This window comes from Giraffa tippelskirchi, chromosome 1, assembly GCF_054371585.1.
Source record: "Giraffa tippelskirchi isolate mGirTip1 chromosome 1, T2T-mGirTip1v1.2.pri, whole genome shotgun sequence".
NCBI classification, from domain to species: Eukaryota; Metazoa; Chordata; class Mammalia; order Artiodactyla; family Giraffidae; genus Giraffa; species Giraffa tippelskirchi.
This window is the reverse complement of record NC_137275.1, coordinates 47,003,667-47,027,048: the sequence shown is the minus strand read 5'-3', so window position 1 is coordinate 47,027,048 and position 23,382 is coordinate 47,003,667. Positions and strand designations below refer to the sequence as shown.

The 23,382-nt window shown below is 39.5% G+C and overlaps 1 protein-coding gene and 1 non-coding gene across 8 annotated transcripts in view; both read left to right on the top strand.

Annotated features, from left to right (window-relative positions):
• GABRB1 (gamma-aminobutyric acid type A receptor subunit beta1) overlaps positions 1–23,382 on the top strand; it is a 438,781-nt gene that overhangs the window by 368,840 nt on the left and 46,559 nt on the right. The window lies entirely within an intron of this gene.
• Positions 2,363–2,469, top strand: LOC145521587 (U6 spliceosomal RNA). The gene has a single exon (XR_014065516.1). It is a non-coding gene; the product is annotated as a U6 spliceosomal RNA (small nuclear RNA).

Genomic DNA, 23,382 nt, shown 5'->3' with positions numbered 1-23,382 from the left:
TCCTGCTTTCAATCTTTCCCAGCATCAGGGTCTTTTCTAATGAGTCAGCTCTTCCAATCAGTGGCTAAAGTATTGGAGTCTCAGCTTCAACATCACTCCTTCCAATGAACACCCAGGACTGACCTCCTTTAGGATGGGCTGGTTGGATCTCCTTGCAGTCCAAGAGACTCTCAAGAGTCTTCTCCAGCACAACAGTTCAAAAGCATCAACTCTTCGGCACTCAGCTTTCTTTATAGTCCAACTCTCACATCCATACATGGCCACTGGAAAAACCATAGCCTTGACTAGATGAACCTTTGTTGGCAAAATAATGTCTCTGCTTTTCAATGTGCTATGTAGGTTGGTCATAACTTTCCTTCCAAGGAGTAAGCGTCTTTTAATTTCATGGCTGCAGTCACCATCTGCAGTGATTCTGGAGCCCAGAAAAATTAAGTCAGCCACTATTTCCACTGTTTCCCCATCTATCTGCCATGAAGTGATGGGACCAGATGCCATGATCTTGGTTTTCTGAATGTTGAGCTTTAAATCAACTTTTTCACTCTCCTCTTTCACTTTCATCAAGAGGCTCATTAGTTCTTCTTCACTTTCTGCCATAAGGGTGATGTCATCTGCATATCTGAGGTTATTGATGTTTCTCCCGGCAATCTTGATTCCAGCTTGTGCTTCCTCCAGCCCAGCGTTTCTCATGATGTACTCTGCATATAACAAGTAGGGTGACAGTATACAGCCTTGATGTACTCTTTTTTCTATTTGGAACCAGTCTGTTGTTCCATGTCCAGTTCTAAGTGTTGCTTCCTGACTTGCATACAGGTTTCTCAAGAGGCAGGTCAGGTGGTCTGCTAATCCCATTTATTAAAAAATTTTCCACAGTTTATTGTGAGCCACATAGTCAAAGGCTTTGGCATAGTCAATAAAGCAGAAATAGATGTTTTTCTGGAACTCTCTTGCTTTTTCGATGATCCAATGGATGTTGGCAATTTGATCTCTGGCTCCTCTGCCTTTTCTAAAACCAGCTTGAACATCTGGAAGTTCATGGTTCACATATTGCTGAAGCCTGGCTTGGAGAATTTTGAGCATTACTTTACTAGCATGTGAGATGAGTGCAACTGTGTGGTAGTTGGAGCATTCTTTGGCATTGCCTTTCTTTGGGATTGGAATGAAAACTGACCTTTTCCAGTCCTGTGGCCACTTCTGAGTTTTCCAAATTTGCTGGCATATTGAGTGCAGCACTTTCACAGCATCATCTTTTAGGATTTGAAATAGCTCAACTGGAATTCCATCACCTCCACTAGATTTGTTCGTAGTGATACTTACTAAGACCCACTTGACTTCACATTCCAGGATATCTGGCTCTAGGTGAGTGATCACACCATCGTGATTATCTGGGTCATGAAGATCTTTTTTGTGCAGTTTTTCTGTGTCTTCTTGCCACCTCTTCTTAATATCTTCTGCTTCTGTTAGGTCCATACCATTTCTGTCCTTTATTGAGCCCATCTTTGCATGAAATGTTCCCTTGGTATCTCTAATTTTCTGGAAGAGATCTCTAGTCTTTCCCATTCTATTGTTTTCCTCTATTTCTTTGTATTGATCACTGAGGAAAGCTTTCTTATCTCTCCTTGCTATTCTTTGGAACTCTGCATTCAGATGGGTGTATCTTTCCTTTTCTCCTTTGCTTTTCGCTTCCCTTCTTTTCACAGCTATTTGTAAGGCCTCCTCAGACAGCCATTTTGCTGTTTTGCATTTCTTTTCCATGGGGATGGTCTTGATTCCTGTCTCCTGTACAATGTCACGAACCTCCATGCTAGTTCATCAGGCACCCTGTTAATCAGATCTAGTCCCTTAAATCTATTTGTCACTTCCACTGTATAGTCATAAGGGATTTGTTCTTATGGTTCTTAGGTTTTCACTTAAAATGCTTCCCTGTTGGGCTTAGATTACATATATACATTATGTATTCTAGATTACATTACATATATATATGGGCTTCCCAGGTGGTGGTGGTAAAGAACTCTCCTGCCAATGCAGGAAACACAAAAGGCACAGGTTTGATCCCTGGGTCAGGATGATCCCTTGGAGAAGGAAGTGGTAACCTACTCCAGTATTCTTGCCTGGAGAATCCCAAGGAGAGAGGAGCCCGGTGGGCTACAGTCCGTAACATCATGAAGAGTTGGACATGACTGAAGCGACTTAGCAAGCATACGCACACATGTACATATATATATATATATGTATGTATACATATATATATGTAAAAATGAGGTTTTAAGGCAAGAGTATATATATCTAAGTCTTTTAAAGATAGGGTTTTCAATATATAGTTCTTTTTTAAGAACTTTATTTTATATTACTGGGTTTTACTTTTGTGCTCACTTTGACAGCACATTTACTAAAATTGGAACAATACAGAGAAGATCAACATGGCCCCTGCTCAAGGATGACATGCACATTTGTGAAGCGTTCCATATCTTGGGGGCTTCCTTTGTAGATCAGCTGTTAAAGAATCTGCCTGCAATGCAGGAGACCCCAGTTTGATTCCTGGGTCAGGACGATCCACTGGAGAAGGAATAGGCTACCCACTCCACTATTCTTGAGCTTTCCTGGTGGCTTAGTTGGTAAGAATCCACCTGCAATGTGGATGACCTGGGTTCAGTCCCCAGGTTGGGAAGATCCCCTGGAGAAGGGAACGGCTACCACTCTAATATTTTGGCTTGGAGAATCCCACGGACTGTATATCCATGGGGTCGCAAAGAGTTGGACACGACTGAGTGACTTTCACTCACATAGCCAATTAACAATGTTGTAATAGTTTCAAGTGGGCAGCAAAGGGACTCAGCCATAGGTATACATGCATCCATTCTCCCCCAAACTCCCCTCCCATCCAGGCTTCCACATATCATTGAGCAGAGTTCCCTGTACCATATAGTAGGTCTTTGTTGGTTATCCATTTTAAATATAGCAGTGTCCACATGTCAATCCCAAATTCCCTAACTATCCCTTTCCCCACTTCTTCAACTAACTTAAACTTTTGTGTATAATTTCAATGTATCTGTGCTTAATTTATTACAAAGATCACAAGCCCTACAGGCCAACTCCCATAGAGCATAGTAGAAAAGGCATTGGGTAAGAATCAGAAATCACTGGGTTTCAGCCCAGATTTGCTACCTGGACAGGTTGTCAGTATACCACTCTGTGTACCATTTGCTTCTTCTGTGAAATATGGACAATAACACTCACCTCATGAGATTTCTGTAAAAAACTGTCTACTACAAGTACTCAGTTAATGTTCATGCCTTCTTGACATCACAGTGATGATATGGTGCTAGAGTAGTTGCCACCTGAAATCATAACAAATTATGACTGTAGTGTAAGCTGTTGAACTAGCGTACATGTCATCCAGAAAAACAATCACATGCTTTTCAACATAGTCAGAGTGCTATGAACTCTGATGACATAAAAATAACAAATCAACCCTGGGTTTATGGTCATCTCATAGCTTATGAATTGAAACATTTCATGATCCTTGTCAATGTAGAGAGTTAACTTCCCTATGATTTGAAATAAAAAAGAGATTTCTCCTGTACTCGCTTTAAGGAAAAAGATGCCCAACTAAGGCTTTCACAGAGAATTCCTTCAATAATGATGTGCTGAGTGAATGAATAGAGTAAAGTGGAAGGAGATAAAAGTTCATTTTCATATTTTAGGAAATGTATTGAAATTAGAGACTATAATGATTTTTGCAAATTAACAGTTCTCTGGAGGAATTAGTGTTATGCTGGGCGCTGCAGTCATTTGTTTACTCAATAGATAAGGTACTTTACTATGTTGCTGTGATATTAGGTGCTATGATGGTCAAGAAAAGAGTCATGTCTATAGATCACTGCCCTACAGATTTACAGTGCCAGATAGGAAAATCATGAACCAGATAATTATGAGATGATTTCCAAAACTAGTCAAATAAAGTAGTCCCCTCATCTAATCTTCATCTAATCCTTCTATTTAGGCCACGAGTGTCTACTGTGTTCCCCAACAAAACAATATTCAATCCAACCAAACCAAAAGTCAAGATGAATTGTTGATTTTATTTCTTTTAACTTCACCGTATGTATCATCCTCTTTAAAATATAGTTTTCTTCTAGATTCTGAGCATATACGTACATTCTAATTTGTCTATTGCCTAGCTGTTATATTTACATTCACATTTTTTTGGCTTGCATGTTTGGAATTGCTTATTTTGGATATTTTGTTTATTTTATTATAGTAGTAAGGGTTTAATGGGGAGAAAATATAGTTGGTTCAGAGATCTTTTCTGTCATACTTCTCAAACCAGTTTCTTTTCAATGTTTTTTATTTAAGCAAAAACTACTAAAAATATAAAAATGTAATAAGAAATTCCATCAAAGTTCCTCCCACTTAAATATTTTTTCCCAATAGTGAGATGAAAATACATTTAGGGAGGTTTCATGTTAAGTGATTCCTTTGATATACCCATCACAGGAACATAACATAGTTATTACTAACTTATTTTAAGGTGAATGAAGATCAATCTTCAAGCGAATGCTTTCGTAAGCCTTCTTGATATAAATGCCTTGAATTTGTCTTCTAATATGTAAAAGAATATTCCCTTTCCTGCCTTTATTGTCAGTAAAAATAAAAATCTGTCTGCACTACTCTCATCTTAGGATCTCCTTTCCGATCATCCTAAGGATTTCTTTTCTGTCTTTTGCATGGAAGCTTCTGTTTTCTGAGTTCCACAGCATCTTCTTCCTTAATGTACATCTTAGTGGAGCCTTCTCCTGTAGCTTCCTGTGCGTGGCTGAGGGAAGATAAATGTTTTGAGATCTTGCATGTCTAGCAATGCCTTTATTCACACTTGACAATTGAATTTTTATGTATATATACTCTTGTGTAAGAAAACAATTTCCCTTGGGTTTTCTAAGGCAATATTTCAGTGTCTTCTAGCTTTGGATATTGCTCCTGAGACGATCAATGTTATTCTGTTGTTTGAATTTGTATATATGAATAGTTTCTACCTTTGTGACATTTTGGGATATTCTCTGCTCCCTAAGATTCTAAATTTCATAATAGTAAACCTTATTGTGAACCTTTTTGATCATGTTAAGTATCAGATTGGACTTCCAGTGTTGACACATCTAAAATGTCATATGCTTGGAATCATAAATATTTTAGTCCTTTGTGTTGCTTTAACAAAATACCATAGACTGGATGGCTTATAAACAATAGAAATTTATTTCTGACATTCTGGAGACTGGAAAGTCCAAGATCATGATGCCAGCTAATTTGGTATCTAGTGAGGGTCTGCTTCCTGGTTCAGGTGGCTATCTTCCCTCTGTGTCCTCACATGGTGGTAGGGTTAAGGGAGATCTTTGAAGCATCTTCTGTAAGGGCACTAATGCCATTCATGAGAACTGTGCTTTCATGGACTAATCACCTCCTCAAACTCTACCTTCTCATACCATCACATTGGGCATTAGAATTTTAACATATGAATTTTGCGGGCACACAATCATTGAGCCTATAGCAATATAGCATGTAGCCTTTCCAAATTTGCTTCTTTCACTTAGCAATATTGGCTTGACAGCTCATCTCTTTTTAGCACTGAGTAATATTCCATTTATGAACATGCCACAGTTTATCCATTTACCTACTGAAGGACATCTTGGCTTCTTCCATGTTTTGCAATTACAAATAAAGTTATTATAAACATATATGTGCAGGTTTTGTGTGGACCTAAGTTTTTAGCCCATTTTGGCAAATACCAAGGAGTGTGATTTCTGGATAGTATGGGAAGAGTATGTTTAGTTTTGTAAGAAAATACCAAACTGTCTCCCAAAGTGGCTGTACCATTTTGCCCACTAGCAATGAGTAGAAGTTCATTTGCTCCGTATCCTCACCAGCATTTGGTGTTGTCACTATTTTGGATTTTAGCCATTTCAGTAGGTGTGCGGTGGTATCTCACTGCTGTTTCAATTTGTAGTTTCCTAATAACATATGATGTTGAGCATCTTTTCATATGAGGCTTCCCTGGTGGCTCAGATAGTAAAGAATTTGCCTGCAATATGAGTGACCCAGGTTCAATCCCTGGGTCGGGAAGACACCTGGAGAAAGGAATAGCTACCCACTCTCAGTATTCTTGCCTGGAGAATTCCATGAACAGAGGAGCTTGGCGGGCTATAGCCCATGGGGTCACAAAGAGTCAGGCACAACTGAGCATGAAACTCTATCTTTTCATACATCTATATGCCATCTGTGTTTCTTCTTTGGTGAAGTCTTTGAGATCTTTTGCTCATTTTTTAATTGAGTTTTCTGTTTTCTTAGCATTGAGCTTCAAGAGTTCTTTATTTTAGACCACTCCTTTATCAGTAATGTTGTGCACCACTTTATTTTCAAATTTTTAAAATAGTAATGCATTTACATAGCTAAAACGTAAAAATGAAATTAAAAGGTAAATATTGGGAAGTCCCACTGCTCCCACTTCTTCCAAATTCATCCTTTTCCTTCACCATTTTTATTTGTTTCTGATTTATCCTTTTCGGGTCTCTTTATATTGTGCTGTGCTATGCTTATTTGCTCAGTTGTGTCCCACTCTTTGCAACCCTGGGAACTGTAGCCCGCCAGGCTCCTCTGTCCATGGGGATTCTCCAGGCAAGAATACTGGAGTGGGTTGTCATGCCCTCCTCCAGGGGATCTTCCCAATCCAGGGATCAACCCCAGGTCTCCTGCATTGCAGGTGGATTCTTTACCGTCTGAACCACCAGGGAAGCCCTCTCTTTATACAAGTACAAGCAAATACAAATATACGGTTTACTTTTCCCTTTTCTTAACAAAAGTGGCATTTCACGTACATTATTTTGAACCTTGGTTTTTCACTTAACACTGTATCGTGGATATCTTTCCATATCTTATCATAGAGCTCGTCCCTATTTTTTCAACAGCTGTATAATGTGCCATTGTGGGGATATACCACAGTTCAGAAATTCCTTGTTGCTGGACGCTTATCACCCTGACTTTTAAAGGTACCTGGTGCTCTCAATCTATGAGATTTTTAAGGCTCTATAATGAAAACTGAGTGCTTCTTAACTTTCTTCCATTGCCACCTTAGGTTCTGGTTTCTTGCATGTTATAGGACACTTTCCACTTAACTCTCTGCTTTATAGCTTCCAGAATTTATTTTGTTCCCCACTTAGTAGCATAGCACTATCATCTTCAAACTGAAGGAACAATTCCTTGATTGTCTAGTCTATAAGTAAGTCCTCTCTTACCTTGTATACTTCTATTGTACCTTTCCAGACTTTAGTCACACCCTTTCAGAATAAAGACACTCAGTTTTCACAAATGAAAATAACCTTGGAAAGAACTAGAAGGTGGGGCATAAAAATTGTTTCCTTTTTCAGACCCCCTCCCTCCCAAAAAAAAAACCCCAACAAAACAGAGAAACAGTATGGTCTAAATTCTTCTGGAATCATTTAATAAGGCAATGAATTTCTATGGTTTTTTTCTCCCTTCTATGGCAGTAACTATTACAAAAGCACTTCTGTCCCTGGATTTCAACTTGGTAGGCCTGATGACTGTTTTCCTAATTTAAGACACCATTAGCACCATCAGTCCTGGTACATCAAGGGGCCCTGAGGGGTCAGCAATTCTTCTGCTGTACACTTCAACTGATATAGTCATTTGTTTCATCAACTGTATGAGTCACAAGATGGACCTCTCTTGTAAGGCTGTAAAGCAGTGATTGAGATTTGTGCCCTTAACTCAGAGAGAACCCACAACCAGTCCACTTTCTAGTTATGTAACCTTTAGCAAGCTATTCAACCCTTCTAAACCTGTGTTTCCTCATCTATAAAATAACGTGCACTTCATGGGTTTGTTGTAAATATTAATCATATATAAAACAGCTAGTACAGAGTCTAGCAATTTTCCAACACCAGCCAATGTCCTACAACTCAATTCTGACACTATTTCCCTGGAGCTACTGCAGATCCCACAGATGAGGAGCTCTTCAACACCAGTCCTTTCATGTTTTTTTAGAGGGTTCATTACATAGGCATGACTGATCAAATCATAGGCATTAGTAATTGATTCAACTTCCACCTCTTCTCTTCTCCCCAGAGGTGGAAGGATGGGACTGCCTGAAATCTCCAACCCACTAATCTCATGGTTGGGCTTCCCTGCTGGCTCAGATGGTAAAGAATCTGCCTGCAATGCAAGAGACTCGCATTTGATCTCTGGGTTGGGACGATCCCCTGGAGGAGGGCATGGCAACTCACTCCAGTATTCTGGCCTGGAGAATTCCATGGACAGAGGAGCCTGGTGAGCTACAGTCCGTGGTGTCACAAAGAGTCAGACACGACTGAGCGACTAACACTTTCACTTTTCAGTCTCATGGTTGGCTTCACTGGCAACCAGTCTCCATCCTTAGGTGCTTTCCAAAGGCAGTATGTTAACAAGAACCCAACTTGAGAACTGTCTTTTGTAAATAAGATGCTTATTTCACCTCTAGGGTTCTAAGAACTGAGGAATAAACACTAATTATTATAATAAAAGATGGTCCCATGACTCTTATCACTCAGGAAATTCCATGGCTTTGGGGAAGTATGAGCCAGATGTGAACCATGAACCATGACAAAAAAATATATGAAATATATTTTTGTCATTTGAATGATCAAATATGCATTTCTTATAAATAACATTATTGCCATTTTTTTCCCGACTGGTCTAAAAACTCTGTAAATAAAGAGATGCTGTTTGTATTCTTCCTTTTGTCTCCCAGGTGCCAAGCAAAGTGCCTGGTTCATAGAAGAAATTGACAAATACTCATTAAATGACTCTTTCAGTAAAGGAATGAGTAAATAGATATGTCTTGTTCACATTAATTCTCAGGATACAAAAAAAATTTTTTTCAAGAAAACTATGGAGTGCATATATATATTTAAGAAAGTTAGTTTGCTATTATAGGAAGATCTTCTATTCCCCCAAATTTGGTCTGCAAACACTCTTCCAAGGAGTAAATTTTAAGGAAATATTCCTTGACTGACCATGGCCTAACAGTTATCCACTTAGTCTTGTGTACCATGTCCTCTCTAGCTGCATTTATGCCTAAGACAAAAAGAGAAATGGGAAAATGCTGTTTTTAGTAGTTGGAAAGTATCTATCATAGGTAAGATGACCTTTGTGCTGGTTTGACTTGGCAGGGGAGAGTGGGTCATAAACCTTAATAAAAATGCCTTGGGAGATGTTAATCTAAATGTTGATCATTTATATTTTAAATGGGATTTTTACCCAGAAAGATTCCATCATGAAATGTTCAATAATAATGCCATCCAGAAAAAAAAGAAACCACTCAAAATAATTGACATTTATTTGTCCTTGTCTTGTGAGTAAAAATCTGATAAAATCAGATTAAAAATATTGTTTCATTGGCCTTTTTGATACCCCTGAAGGCTGAAGATCATTACAATAGGTCCTGTTTTTGCCCAGTCCTACACTGCACGATTATGTCTAATTCTCACAAACATCCTTCAAGATCAGCAGTTTACTGTTATTCCTGTTTTACAAATGGAGAAACGGAGACCCAAGGTTAAAAAACTTGCCACTAACCATTATAATGCTAAGCAGAAAGGCAGGATACAAACCCTGTTCTTTCTGACTCCAAAACTCATGCTTTTCAATACTTTCTCTCTTGCAGTGGGGTGTTTTTCCCTAGCAATCATAATGAAATATCTTCATAGGCCATAAAATAATGTAAGACCCTTTCATGTTACCATTATCACAACAAATTTCCTAAGCCAAGTCAACACATACAAAAAAGGTAAGTTTAGGAGTAAGAGTTTGGGAGTTGTCATAGGTGGTAGTGGTTATAGAAGGAAACAGAGAGGATTACAAAAGCATTGTAAAAAAACAGAAGAGTTTCCGTGATTAGAGGTCACCTGATTGTAATGTCCATTCATATGTGGTGAATATTGGTCACTTTTTGAATATCCAGCATTCCTATGTCTTATGTATCCCCGCCTCCTGTGTATCAAATAGAGCTTGTCTCTCACTATCAAAACAGAAAACACCTGATACTTTTCCAGGACTCCTTGCATCTGGGCATGAGACAGACATAGGTTCCACCATTCATTCACTCATGCTTGTGGCAACCATCAAGTCAAAAGTTAGTGATGTAGAGAAGAAAGGAGCACAGAGAAACCCATCATGAAAAGACTAGCACCGTAACACAGCTGATGGAGTGGTTCTGGTCTCCAGGCTCAGTGCTGTTGACTGTAGGAGTGATGTCGGGGTAGAAGCAGTGGAGCCTCAGAGAGTCAGTTCTACAGCATCGATTTTGGCAATGGTTTCTAGCTTTATGACCTCAGAGCCTGGATCCCTGATACTCTCAGGGAACCTGTGAGGTTCCCATCATTCTTTCACTAAATTACTTTTCATTTAACTTAGTTCCTACTGCCTAAGAATCCTGACTGGAAAAAAAAATGTATAAATAATAACAATAGCATTAACTATAACTAGCATATCTTGAGAGTTATGATTTAATTTAATTTATGATTTAATTCTGATTTATGATTTTATTCTGCTAAATGCTTTAAAAAACCTTTTACTCCTTAAATTCTCACCACAACCCAGTAATTCCTATATTACAGATAAAGAAATTAAGAGATTAAGTGGCTTGCTCCAAGACCTCTTTCTGAAAAGTGGCAGAGTCATGATTTGAACCCACCATCTGTATCCTTGGGTCAGGAAGATCCCCTGGAGAAGGAAAATGGCAAAGCACTCCAGTATTCCTGCCTGGAGAATCCCAATCCATGGGGTTGCAAAAGAGTCAGACATGACTGGGCAACTAAACATCAATTATAGCTCCAAAACCTAGGCAGTCAGCCACTAAATGAATGTGTAATTTAGGAGTAGTTCATACTGTGTGTTTGTTTTAGAATAGAAACATCCAAAAGTAGTTGTTTGAAGGTTTTCCAAAGAAAACAAACTGGATGTGTGTACATATATAAAAGAAAGAACTGGTTTATGAAATTTTGAGGGCTATCAAGTGTGAAATCTGCCAGACAGACCAACAAGGCCAAGGCCCCAGGGGAGGATTCATATTGCAGCTCAAGTCCAGAGGTGGTTTAGAGCAGAAGTCCCTCTGTAGGTGTCTATATCCAAATCCCCTCTTTTTAGAAGGACATCAGTCCTATTGGATTAGGATCCACACAAATGACTTCATTTTAACTTAGTTACCTCTGTAAAGACACCTGTCTCCCAAATATAATCACATTCTGAGATACTCAGGGATAGCACTGTAAGATATGAATTTTAGAGGGGACATAATTCAGCCCCTAACAGTAGTAATTTCAACACAACATTTTAGAAAGTGCCCTGTATGTACATGTAGTCTCAGGGACTTTCTAAGTTTGTATGACACATCTGTAGAGTATTTGGGGCCCTCTTCAATTTTTAAAATACCAGTCCTGCCCATACCCAACATCAAAATGGTAACCATAATATTATCTGTAACCAAAGTCTCTTATGTCTTAGCTTAAAGATGATGATACCCAGCTATAAGGAAATTTTAGGTTGTGTTTCCCACCAGAAGTATAAGAACTGGTTGCACTACAGTTTCCCAGTACTTAAACTCATCAGAAGAATCAAATGAAATAAACTGCTCCATGGTAAAGTGAAGCAGCTCTTAAAAATATTCTTCTCCTTCAAGGACTGATGGCTTTTGGCTGTACTTACAGTTTTTGCAAAGATTTCAAACCTCGAGGGGGCCAGACAGCACTGTGAGGTCTGCAGTGTGCCTCTTAGCAATGAACATCATAATGGGAACACTTGTCATTTTTTTTCACCTAGAGATTTGTTATTCAATGGTTGAAAGTGAAGGTGAGTGCTTGGAAAAGCCAACTTAACTCCTCCATCAGTTATTTAACAGCAGTCACACCATCTTGCATTTGTAGAACTCTTTGTACTTCTTAAAGTACTTGTACATGGCTTAGTTCATTTCATCTAAATGGTCCTTCATTGGCCTAAAATTTAAATCAGCTTCCCAATGTGCCTAGCAACCTTAGAGAGTACTTTATGAGCTGAAAAAACATGGCCCAAAGTGGAGAAATTGCTCCAAAAGCATCCTGTAAAATCAAGACACTGTTATTCTACACATTCATAAATAGTGAAGCTAACTGAGTTAAATCCTTAAAGGAATTGTGAGGATTATCCAAAGATTTTCAATCCTTTACAGTTTACTTTGTTTTTAACACCATTTTCTGTAGGGCTAAGCTCTTAAATCCAATGTTACCTTATTAAAAATTTCAGACAAAAACATGCCTCCATTTTCATTCTGTCTTTCTCTTAAGAGTCAAACCTACATAAGAAAAACTGAAGGTAATTTGTTGTCAAAAGATCCTGAACTAAAAATACATGTCACAATTAGACAGGGCCTGCATAGTTCTCCCTACACAGAGCAGATGGTAATCTCTTTTTGAAATAATATAGTGATCTGTGTTTCTGACTCTGTGCCTTCTGCATCAGGCATGAAGTAAAAATGAATTTCTATTTTGCTTCACTCTGGGAGCCTATTACATTGACCAGCATGGGTGGTGGGGAGGGAGGGAATCACCTAATTTGTTCAAATATAATCACACAGTGACAACAAAAGCATTGGCTGCTTCGACTCTCTGCAGGAAAGCTTTTTAAAAAAATGAACAGATGCAGAATAATCTTGAGAATCCTCTTGTTTTTCTACTGGTAATGTCTGTAGTTAAGGAGACATCTGTGATGGGGGATAAAGATCATTTTCTTTTCTGAAGTACAAAGTGTGGAGTAAAAATATCATTTGGGGGGATTTAAAACCTGAGAAATAATCTGATTCTTTATCTATATCTTTTTTAAATGATTGATTGTAGGAGTACTGCAATTCAGAGTTGATTTTTTCCATTTATTTTGTGTTAGAAAATAAAAAATGAAACTTAATCTCCTAAAATATGTAAGGAAAGAGCTAAGTTCATAAAAGAAGGTGGAAGACATTGTCTGTGCTAATACAATATAATGATATATAATGTTAATATAATATGGTGGTGGTTTGGTTGCTAAGTCGTGTCTGACTCTTTGTGACCCCAGGAACTATACCCCACCAGGTTCATCAGTCCATGGGATTTTCCAGGTAACAATACTGGAATGGGTTGTCATTTCCTTCTCCAGGGAATGTTCCCCACTCAGGGATTGAACCTGGGTCTCCTGCATTGCAGATTCTTTACCAACTGAGCCACCAGGGAAGCCCATAACATAATGACAATAAGATAGTGATAATATAATGTGTCTCTAATCCTGGTTCTAAATTAGGGTGTGCAGCCATATTTCTATTGAGGCAGGAGTACAGACACAACCTTGCTTTAAAGATATTTTCTGCTTGTGTTTTGATTATACAGTTCTATGGAGCAAACAATAATGCCTTTACAGTTAGTCCTACAAATAGCATTTGTACACATTCATAATACCAATTCAAAATACCTATTCATAATACCTACTCAAAATACCTATTTTTTCATTTTTATTGGAATATATTTGCTTTACAATGTTGTGTTAGATTCTGCTATACAGCAAAGTGAATCAGTTATATGTATACATATATCCCTCTTTTTTAGATTTCCTTCCCACTTAGGTCACCACAAAGCATTGAGTAAAGTTTCCTGTGCTACACAGTGAAAGTGAAAGTGAAGCCACTCAGTCGTGTCCGACTCTTTGCCACCCCATGAATCACAGCACGCCAGGCCTCCATGTCCATCACCAACTCCCGGAGTTTACCCAAACTCATGTCCATTGAGTCGGTGATGCCAACCAGCCATCTCATCCTCTGTCGTCCCCTTCTCCTCCTGCCCCCAATCCTTCCCACCATCAGGGTCTTTTCCAGTGAGTCAACCTTCGCATGAGGTGGCCAAAGCTATACATAGTACTATTGTGGGGAGAGAGCGAATTACCCAAGATGGTGTGTTCAGGCTCTCTTGCCCCATGTTTTGTAAATAATGACCATGTAACAGCTGAGATCACTGATAGCACTGCACATGCACATCACAAGATACTCACTTGGTCATGGGTTACTTTGTCCAGTACACATATGGGAGTTCCACCGAGAAAGTGGTGGCATTACTGCTGCATCGTGGTTGTGTCCATTTCAGCCAAGAGAGAAGAGAATACTGCTATGAATGCTGTGCCAGCCAGGAGAGAATAAATGTGTCTGCAGTTCCTATGGCTCTTTGTGTCTTCTTCCAACCTCTTAGCTCACACATTGCCTACCCTGGATTCAACAGTGTGCAAAGTGTGAGCAGCAAGACAGTTGGCATCATGAACAGGATAAGCAATACAAGCATATATATGTCAATTCCAATATCCCAATTCATCCCTCCCCTTACCCCACTTGGTATCCATAAGTTTGTTATCTATATCTGTGTCTCTATTTCTGCTTTGCAAATATGTTCATCTGTACCATTTTTCTAGATTTCACATATAAGTGATATTATAGGATATTTGTTTTTCTCTTTCTGATTTACTTCACTCTGTATGACATTCTCTAGGTCTATCCACATCTCTGCAAATGGCACTATTTTGTTCCTTTTTGTGACTGAGTAATATCCCACTGAATGTATGTATCACATCTTCTTTATCATTCTTCTGTTGATGGACATTTAGGTTGCTTCCATGTCCTGGCTATTGTAAATAGTGCTGCAGTGAACACTGAAGTGCATATATTTATTTAAATTATGGTCTTCACCCAGTATATGCCCAGGTGTGGGATTGCTGGGTCATATGGGAGCTCTATTTTTTAGCTTTTTGAGAAACCTCCATACTGTTCTCCATAGTGGCTGTATCAATTTACATTCCTGCCAACAGTGTAGAGGGTTCCCTTTTCTCCATACCATCTCCAGCATTTATTGTTTGTAGATTTTTTTGATGATTGCCATTCTGACCAGTGTAAGGTGAAGCCTGGCATGCTGCAGTTCATGGGGTTACAAAGAGTCAGACAGGACTGAGAGACTGAACAACAACAAAATCACCTTATCACCAAAGATACTCTAATCACTGGAGATAAAAAACAGTCTAAAATCACATAGTCCAAATTGCATGTGTGAAAAAGGAATGTGACAGAAGCTTTACCCTTTTGACCTGCAATGGACTGGATATTTATGTCTCCCCCCAGAATCCATATATTTAAATCTAATCCCATGTCATGGTCTTAGGAGGTGGAGCCTTTGAGCGATGATTAGATCATGAGGGAAAATCCTTAATAAATGAGATTCATTTCCTTATAAAAGAGACCCCGGAGAGCTTCCCTACATCTTTCACCACGTGAAGACATAGCGAGAAGCTGGTCAATGTATGATACAGGAAGCAGGCCTTCATCAGACACCAACTCTGCTAACACATCCAGAAATGTGGAAAATAAATGTCTGTTGTTTATGTCACTCAGTCTATGGCGTTCTGCTAAAACAGCCTGAAATGACTAAGACAGGATGAAAACCACCAGAGAAGGGACCAGAAGAGGCTCTACTGATGTAGATTGTTTTCTTTTTGAGAATTCATTTAATGAACTGAGAGGTCATTAAGGGATATTAATAGAAAAGTAGCTGCATGACAGGTGCAGGGAAGAAAACCATTCAATTTCATCTATGGGTTTTCTCCATGTTGCCAAGCTTCTTGCCTTCTTGTGATGACAAAAGCAAATTACAAAACAAAGTAAGAGGAAGAAGAGGAGGAGCAAGAGGAAGGGGGAGGAAGAAGTTGGAGAAGAAGGAGAAAGAGAAGAAGAGGAGGAAGGAGGAGAGAGGAGGAAGAGAACTGGTAATGTTACAGTAAAATGATGAAGGCAGAGAAGAAATTTCAGGGGCAAATCAAAGCATGAAATTAAGTCTAAGCATAAAACTAAAAGAATAAGATAAAGAAAAAATTAGCCTAAACGATATAAAGTTCAACAAAGATTAAAGGCTAGAAGGAAAGAAAACCTAAAGCCAGTGAGATTTTTTAAAAAAATCAAAACATGAAAATAAGAGGGATAAAAGATTAAAAATAAAACCAATATAAATAAAAAACATAAAAGGGCTAGAGCCAGTGAGATAAAAAGCTGAAAACATAAAAGTCAGAGAGTTGAAAGATAAAAGCTAAGACAAGCAAATCCAAGTTAAAAGGATTACTTAGAAGTTGAGCATAAAATTCTTTTAAAGACTGTTGAAAAGTTGTTTTCTTCTTAGAACAGAAACAAAGAATCTGAGATAGAAAGTGAAGACAAGGGAAAAACAAAAAACCTAAAGAATTAAGCAAAACAAACTAAAATAGAAATAGGGAAAAATTAAGTAATCAGCATATACCATGGCAACAAGAAATTCTAAAATAATATTGAGATGCTGATTTATACCTCAGCATATGTTCCTGATATAATAAGGAAATAAAAGTAATCGGCCAAAGAGAAAGAGGTGAACTTCTATAACCACACCTCTGAAAATTTACTCTTGGCTCCTGTCCATTCCTCCACCTCGCCAGTCCTCATCCAAAAAAAAAAAAAAATTACTATTTTTCTTTAATCTTCAGCTCAGCCTTCACATCTGCCTATACTAAGAAGCACAGGCTGCTGAAGTATGGCTAGCCCTAGAAAAATTGCAGAAAATAGAATGTTTTGTTTTTTGCTTGTTTATACTTTCAGTACCCTCCAGTCCTTTAATCTATTGTTCATTCACTCATTAATTACCACTTAGCTTGAATTACTTTAATTCTATCATTTCCAGGATAACTTTCACTTTAAAAGAAGGCCCATGGATAGATATTTTGGACAAGTATCCTTCCTTCTTATCCTGGTTTTTGGTCACTAGCAACACCACAAAGATTTATGTTAGATGTCTTCCTTTTCACTTTACCCTCAACACCCACTCCCACCTCCCACTCTGCTCTCTCTCTCTCTACCCTTCTCCACTGTACTGTGTGTTCTAGGATATTGACTTTTATGGACTGTTTCCATGGGTTTGCTTACTCTCAGCCTTCTGGTTGAATTTACCAATGGGAGGCATGGGCAGGATATCAGAGAATGACAGGAGAGTGAGATGGAGGTATTTACTCCTGTGGTTCCCTTACTGCCATGGATTGACTCCATTCTCCTGCAAGCCCACAGCTCCTGCCTCATAGCCTTTCCCTACAGCTCCTCCCTCTGGATTCTACTGCATTATCTAGAATGTGTCTGACTTCCTCCTCCATCTAGACTCATCTGTACATGCGTGCTAAGTCACTTCAGTCATGTCCAACTGTTTGCAACCCTATGGACAGTAGACTGCCAGGCTCCTCTGTCCATGGGGTTCTCCCAGCAAGAATACTAGAATGGGTTGCCATGTCCTCCTCTGGGAGATCTTCCCAACCCAGGGACTGAACCCACATTTCTTACATCTCCTACATTGGTTCTTTACCACTAGTGCCAGCTGAGAAGCCCCAAAACTTATCTGTATATTGAGCCATTTTCCTAAGACCCATATCTCTTTGGCATGTAAGCTGATAAATCCATAGAACTAATCTCTGACAGAAAATGAATTATCTCTTACCAAGGTAAGCAGAATGTTTCCTAATGGCCTTCAAATTACCTCAGAGTGAATTATTGCAAAAAATTTTAACTAGCATTTCTTCCTCCAGTTTTGTCCTCCACTCCTTTATTCTAAGCAGTGAAACTGGATTAATTTCTCTATAAAGACATTCTCATTATGCTCCCCACTGATTTTAAAAGCCTCAATTGTTTCTTATTGTCCACGGGATAAACTCAAGCATTTAAGATCCATGGTCTGGCTCCAACCAAATCTTCAACTTCGTCTATCACTACAGAGCATCCTAGTGTGTACTCTGAATAGAACAAGGTGGGGATAGGAAAGAATCTGAATATCACCTCCAGTTCCCCAAAACGTTTTCTCCTTGTTTTCTTCAATAACAGAAGAATAATTATGTAGCAGGGGTGGACTCCTCCATGAGATGGCATTCATAATTTTTCTTTGACTTTAGTTTCTATCATGAAGAAAAGTTGTAAGGTTTATACGGCCATGGAGCAATAGTACTGTGTCTTATGCTTCACAGTTTATCTAACTGATTCCATGTACTATCAAGTTCCAAATTATATTGCTTTTTAAACTGTTTTTTGTTAAACTGTTTTCTGAGATTTCATGACATTAGGTTGGCATTATAAGGGAATTATAATCTGTGATACCAAGGTTGTGTGATGTCTCCCAAACCCACCACTGCATGAAGTCTTCTTTCAGCAAAAGCTGGACATACCTACTAGGTACATTCTGACATCCTTCCTTCCAAGACCTGACTTGTATTATCTACTCCTCAGCTCCGTGGGCTCAGGCCTAATACTCCAGGCCTGTTGTTGCTCAACCAGAGCACTTTTGCGTGCTGCCCCCACCCCCCGCCACCCCCACCAGGGGACATTTGACAGTGTCTGGAGACATCTGTGGTTGTCATAACTGGAGAAGGAAAGTACTACTGACCCAGGACGTTGCTACTATACATCTTACCATGTACAGGAGAGCACACCCCTCCCCACAACAAAGACATATCAAGCACAAAATGCAGTGGTGTCAAGGCTGAGAAAACTTGATCCTTCTGATACTTCCCTGAAATCTCACAGGGAGCCAGGCCCATGTTCCCAGCACCGTAGATTCTTATAGCTGGCAATGTGCTTTTTATCCACAGTATGGCCTGCTTTTTTCACCATACATTGCTTCAGACTTTCAGTCTAGGTTCTTACAAAAGCTAATAATCTCAGTGGTCTACAACAACAACTATAGTGTTTAAGTAGATCCTTTTTAGTGAAATAAAATTGTATTATCTTTTAAGGAATGTTAAAATTTGTCCTTGGGGCTAACAAAGAAGGAATAACAGTTTGGTTAATGGATAGAGCACAGGTCTGGGGGCCAGGTTCTTGAACTTGTTTTTCTATGAACCAGCTAAGTGATCATGAGCAAAGCGTAGTCCTTCTGAGCTTTTAAGTTTTCCCTTTCAGTGAAATGAAGGGTTGGACTCATTTAAGACATCAAATTATTCTTACAGTGTCTAGTCCCTAGTTGCAATAATTACCTCTTCACTTCTCTTTATTTTCTATTTACAAACACATACACATCCTCTTTTCTACAAAAGAGGTTAATTTCCTCAGTTAAGTTTACATCCCCTAGAATTAAACCAGCAGCAGTTTGCAACAACAGTTATTAAGGCAACAGGCAAGGCTACCCATATCCTCATCTGATTTTTCTTTTTTTCTAATTTCAAACTTACCATTCCTTAATTTAATTGTGTGAGCTCAGTCAAGTCTTAACTCTCTCTGGGCCTTGGCTTCAGTGAGAGAGTTAATTTCCAAATTCCCTTCTAGTTCTAACATATTTCTCCTACCCAGAACTTCTTCTAGCTTAACCTTGCACCCTCTTAAGTATGTGTGATGATTAGTGTCATGAAAATATAATAACACAAGTGAAGATAGCAGCATTTTATAAAATGGTAATAGAAAAAATGCTTATTTTTCATAACTTTAAGAATAAAGACTGATCATAAGCAGGCAAAAAGAGGTAGCTATTTTGTGACTTGACCTTTTCAGTTTTTGTTCTCCTTTCTACTGTATTTTACAGCACACACTAAAGAAACAGCAAAAATTCAAATTTGAGTACAGACATATCTTAGAGATGCTTCTCTTCAATTTCCTAAATAACTCACCCAGAACTGATTTCCTGTATCATAAAAAATGACACATATATAATTTTATTTTTGTCCTCAAGCTACTCAAAAACTGTTGTTTCAAATTTGGAAAATAAATCTTTCTGCATCCCAGTAACTCCTCTTTAGTTTAAAGCTATATCACCAAATCCCTGGGTCGGGAAGATCCCCTGGAGAAGGGAATGGCAACCCACTCCATATTCTTGCTTGGAGAATCCAGAGGAGCCTGGCAGGCTATATAGTCTGCTGCTGCTGCTGCTGCTGCTGCTAAGTCGCGTTAGTCGCGTCGGATTCTGTGCGACCCCATAGACGGCAGCCCACCAGGCTGCCCCGTCGCTGGGATTCTCCAGGCAAGAACATTGGAGTGGGTTGCCATTTCCTTCTCAAATGCAGGAAAGTGAAAAGTGAAAGTAAAGTCGCTCAGTCGCGTCCGACTCTTAGCGAACCCATGGACTGCAGCCTACCAGGCTCCTCTGTCCATGGGATTTTCCAGGCAAGAGTACTGGAGTGGGTCGCCAGTGCCTTGGGGTCACAAAGAGTCAGACACGACTGAGCGACTAACGCTTTCATTTTTCATATCACCAAAAGCTTCAGGTGATGCTAGGAATAATGATTAAGTAAAGGTTAAACTGGCTAAAATTAAGGCTAATGACAAAAAAAAGTTACAATATTTGTGACATCTGGGTTTCTAGGAGGTTTCTGGGTACATCTGGTAATGAGCAGGTGTGTTCTGAACTCTAAGGTGGGTAAACATCTGGGACATTACTAACAGACAGCAGTGCTCAATAACTTCTCTTTCAGCTTGTCTTGGTCCAGTAGAATTAGGTTGTTGCCTCTAAATTTGGAGGCTTGACCTCCCAAGAACAACAGCAAGCTGCTTAGAAGTGGGTCATAATCAGTGAACAAGAATGAGTTCTCAGATGTTCCCCTAAGGAGAAGACAACAGTTTCTCCCACATTCCACTGATTCCATTAAATTCACTTCATGTGACACAACCCAGGCTATCACTTTAAGTCTGCTTAGGTGCCTAGTTAGACGAACAGACAGAACTTAATTGGATACAAAGGAGAAGTTCTATTTTTCCCCCCAGTCCTAGCCCCCTGCATGCTAATGAAGCTCTCTTTCCTATTCTTGCATCTCAAGCCAGATCTGTAACCTTCCTGCCACTTTCAGTCATTTACCAAAAAATTCAGTCCTGTATAAAATTCCAATTCTCTTCCTGCTCACCCCACTTTTGCATGCTGTAGCTCAAGGAACTGCAAGAAGGAAAGAGGTGAGGTCTCTCAGCTTGCCTTCCTCCCAGGACTCCAACTGTTTGCAGTCCCATGGACTACTCCAGGCAAGAATACTGGAGCCGGTTGCCATTTCCTACTCCAAGGGGATCTTCCCAACCCAGGGACTGAACTCTCATCTCTTGTGTCTCCTGCTTCGGCAGGCAGATTCTTTACTACTAGTGCCACATGGGAAGCCCCAGAGGAAGACAACAGCCATTGCTTAATGGCTGAGTGATTGCAGTCCTGTGCCAAACATCAGTGCTTCTCCAACTAACCCTGTCTGGTCAAACATGCCCTTTGTATGGTAGGCACCCAAGGACTGGATCTGTCTTTAGGTATGTGAGTGAGCTCTGGGGAGGTGTGCGGCTTCCTCATTACACAGTTTCCTTATATGAAGATAAACAGCTATTGCCACCAACTACCACCTTCCCCAACCTACTCCCCATACACACTCACACACACAGACACACAGACACACACACACACACTGACCCTAGGAATCACCAAAACATGAGTTTTATTCTCACGTCACCAAACCATTTGTCACATCACAGACTCAGTGACTGAGCAGTTCATCCATCTACATATAAAGATGACAGTCTCAAGGGATATACCTGGGCCATGATCCAGTTCTGCCTCTTAACATGTTGTGTGGTCTTAAGGCAGATTGCTCAGTTTAGGTTCAAATTCCTCATCTCTAGAACAAGGGACAATACCAACCTTGTGGAGCCTTGAGCTGTGGCTTGTAAAAGTGCTCAAAAGATATGTTATTTAATATTTTCATCAGATTCACAAGCAGCATTGCAGCAACAAGGTGCAAGCGCTGGGTAAGTAAGGTCTGGTGTCTGACATCAAGGAGTTCACACTGTAATATAAAGACCAACACATAGAGACACAGTTACAATGAAATGTGGTAAGTCTAAAGTAAGATACGTACAAAGTGCTAATGGGGCCAGACTGAACTAGGTATGAAATAAGATGTATAGGATGGTCTCTGTTTTAATCGCCTCCTATTCATTCTGTTGGCAAGGGAGATATTCCTGCACTAGGGTATGAACATGTGACACCTGACAGAGGGCTGGAGACATCAGCAGCAGTTGATCAGTCACATAGGGGAGGACACCATATGCCATGCAAGGCTACATGAGGATTTCCCTCAGGAGCACAGTGACCATCAGGGTCTGTGGGAAGCAGGCTTTGTAGTATGAAGAGGGTGAGATGCCCCTGGTTTCCACAGGGTGGGATGGACATGATTGGCTTGTTTGAACAACTCCACAGGCTGGCAGGGAGCCACAACCCATTACTCAGGGATGTGTAGGACCTTGCCTGGTCCCCATGATGAAGGGGACCTTATCCACAGGAGCAGATCAAAGCCCTCCTGATTTCATGAGATGTCAAGGCAACACACAATATAGAGCCTTAATTTTAGGTCTTACGTGACATCTGCCTGCAGCCAACATCCTCTAAACTCAGTATGAAAGACTAACCATGAGATATGTGAGTGACTGGCATGGGGTTGGGGTCACCATATTCCAGTTGAAGTAAATAGCACTGCCAAATGCAGACTTCTTCCATGGACAGTGTGTGCGAGATCTGTACACATTCAATGTTGCTGAAACATAAACGGTACAGCAGAAGGTGGTAGAAAAAGACCCTCAAGGCACATATAGAGGGTGATCATAAAAAGCCTTGAAGCCAGGGAAAGAGCTTAGATAATATTCTGCTACTCTGATGCTAGAAGGTAGCATCATTTTAGAATGATGCTAAATACCAACCTTGTGGAGCCTTGAGCTGTGGCTTGTAAAAGTCCTCAAAAGATATGTTGTTTAGAATGTAAAATGACTTCTAAAATGACTAGTGGTCCCATAATTGGGGGAAAGGACTATTGAAAACAAATTATACTGATGTCTTACTTCACGATATTTTAATATCCTACCGTAGTACATTTGTAAACCTCTAAGATGATGTGCATTACCACACAATCTTCTTGAACCTGGGGACATAAGTCTTTTAGGAATTTTTTTTCCAGATACCAATTAACTGTTCCAGGGAACAAACTTTTTAAATTACTGTTATAGGTAATGAGGGATCATTAAAAGATTCAAGCTGTGAGTGACATTGTCATATTTGTATTTTAAATTAAGCACCCTGGTAGATGTGTTGAAGATGAATCTGAAAGGATAAAAATTTGACTATTTAGTGAAGCCAGCTAGAAGGCTGTGGAAGCTATCCAAGAAAGCAACCATGAATAGAAGTAAGATAATAGAGACAGGAGAGGAGATTTGAAAGAAGTTTTTATGTATCAGATGAGGTAAATGTATCAGTGGGAAAGCTAGGTCATGCTGCAGTCAGAAACACTCACCAAAATTTCAATGACTTG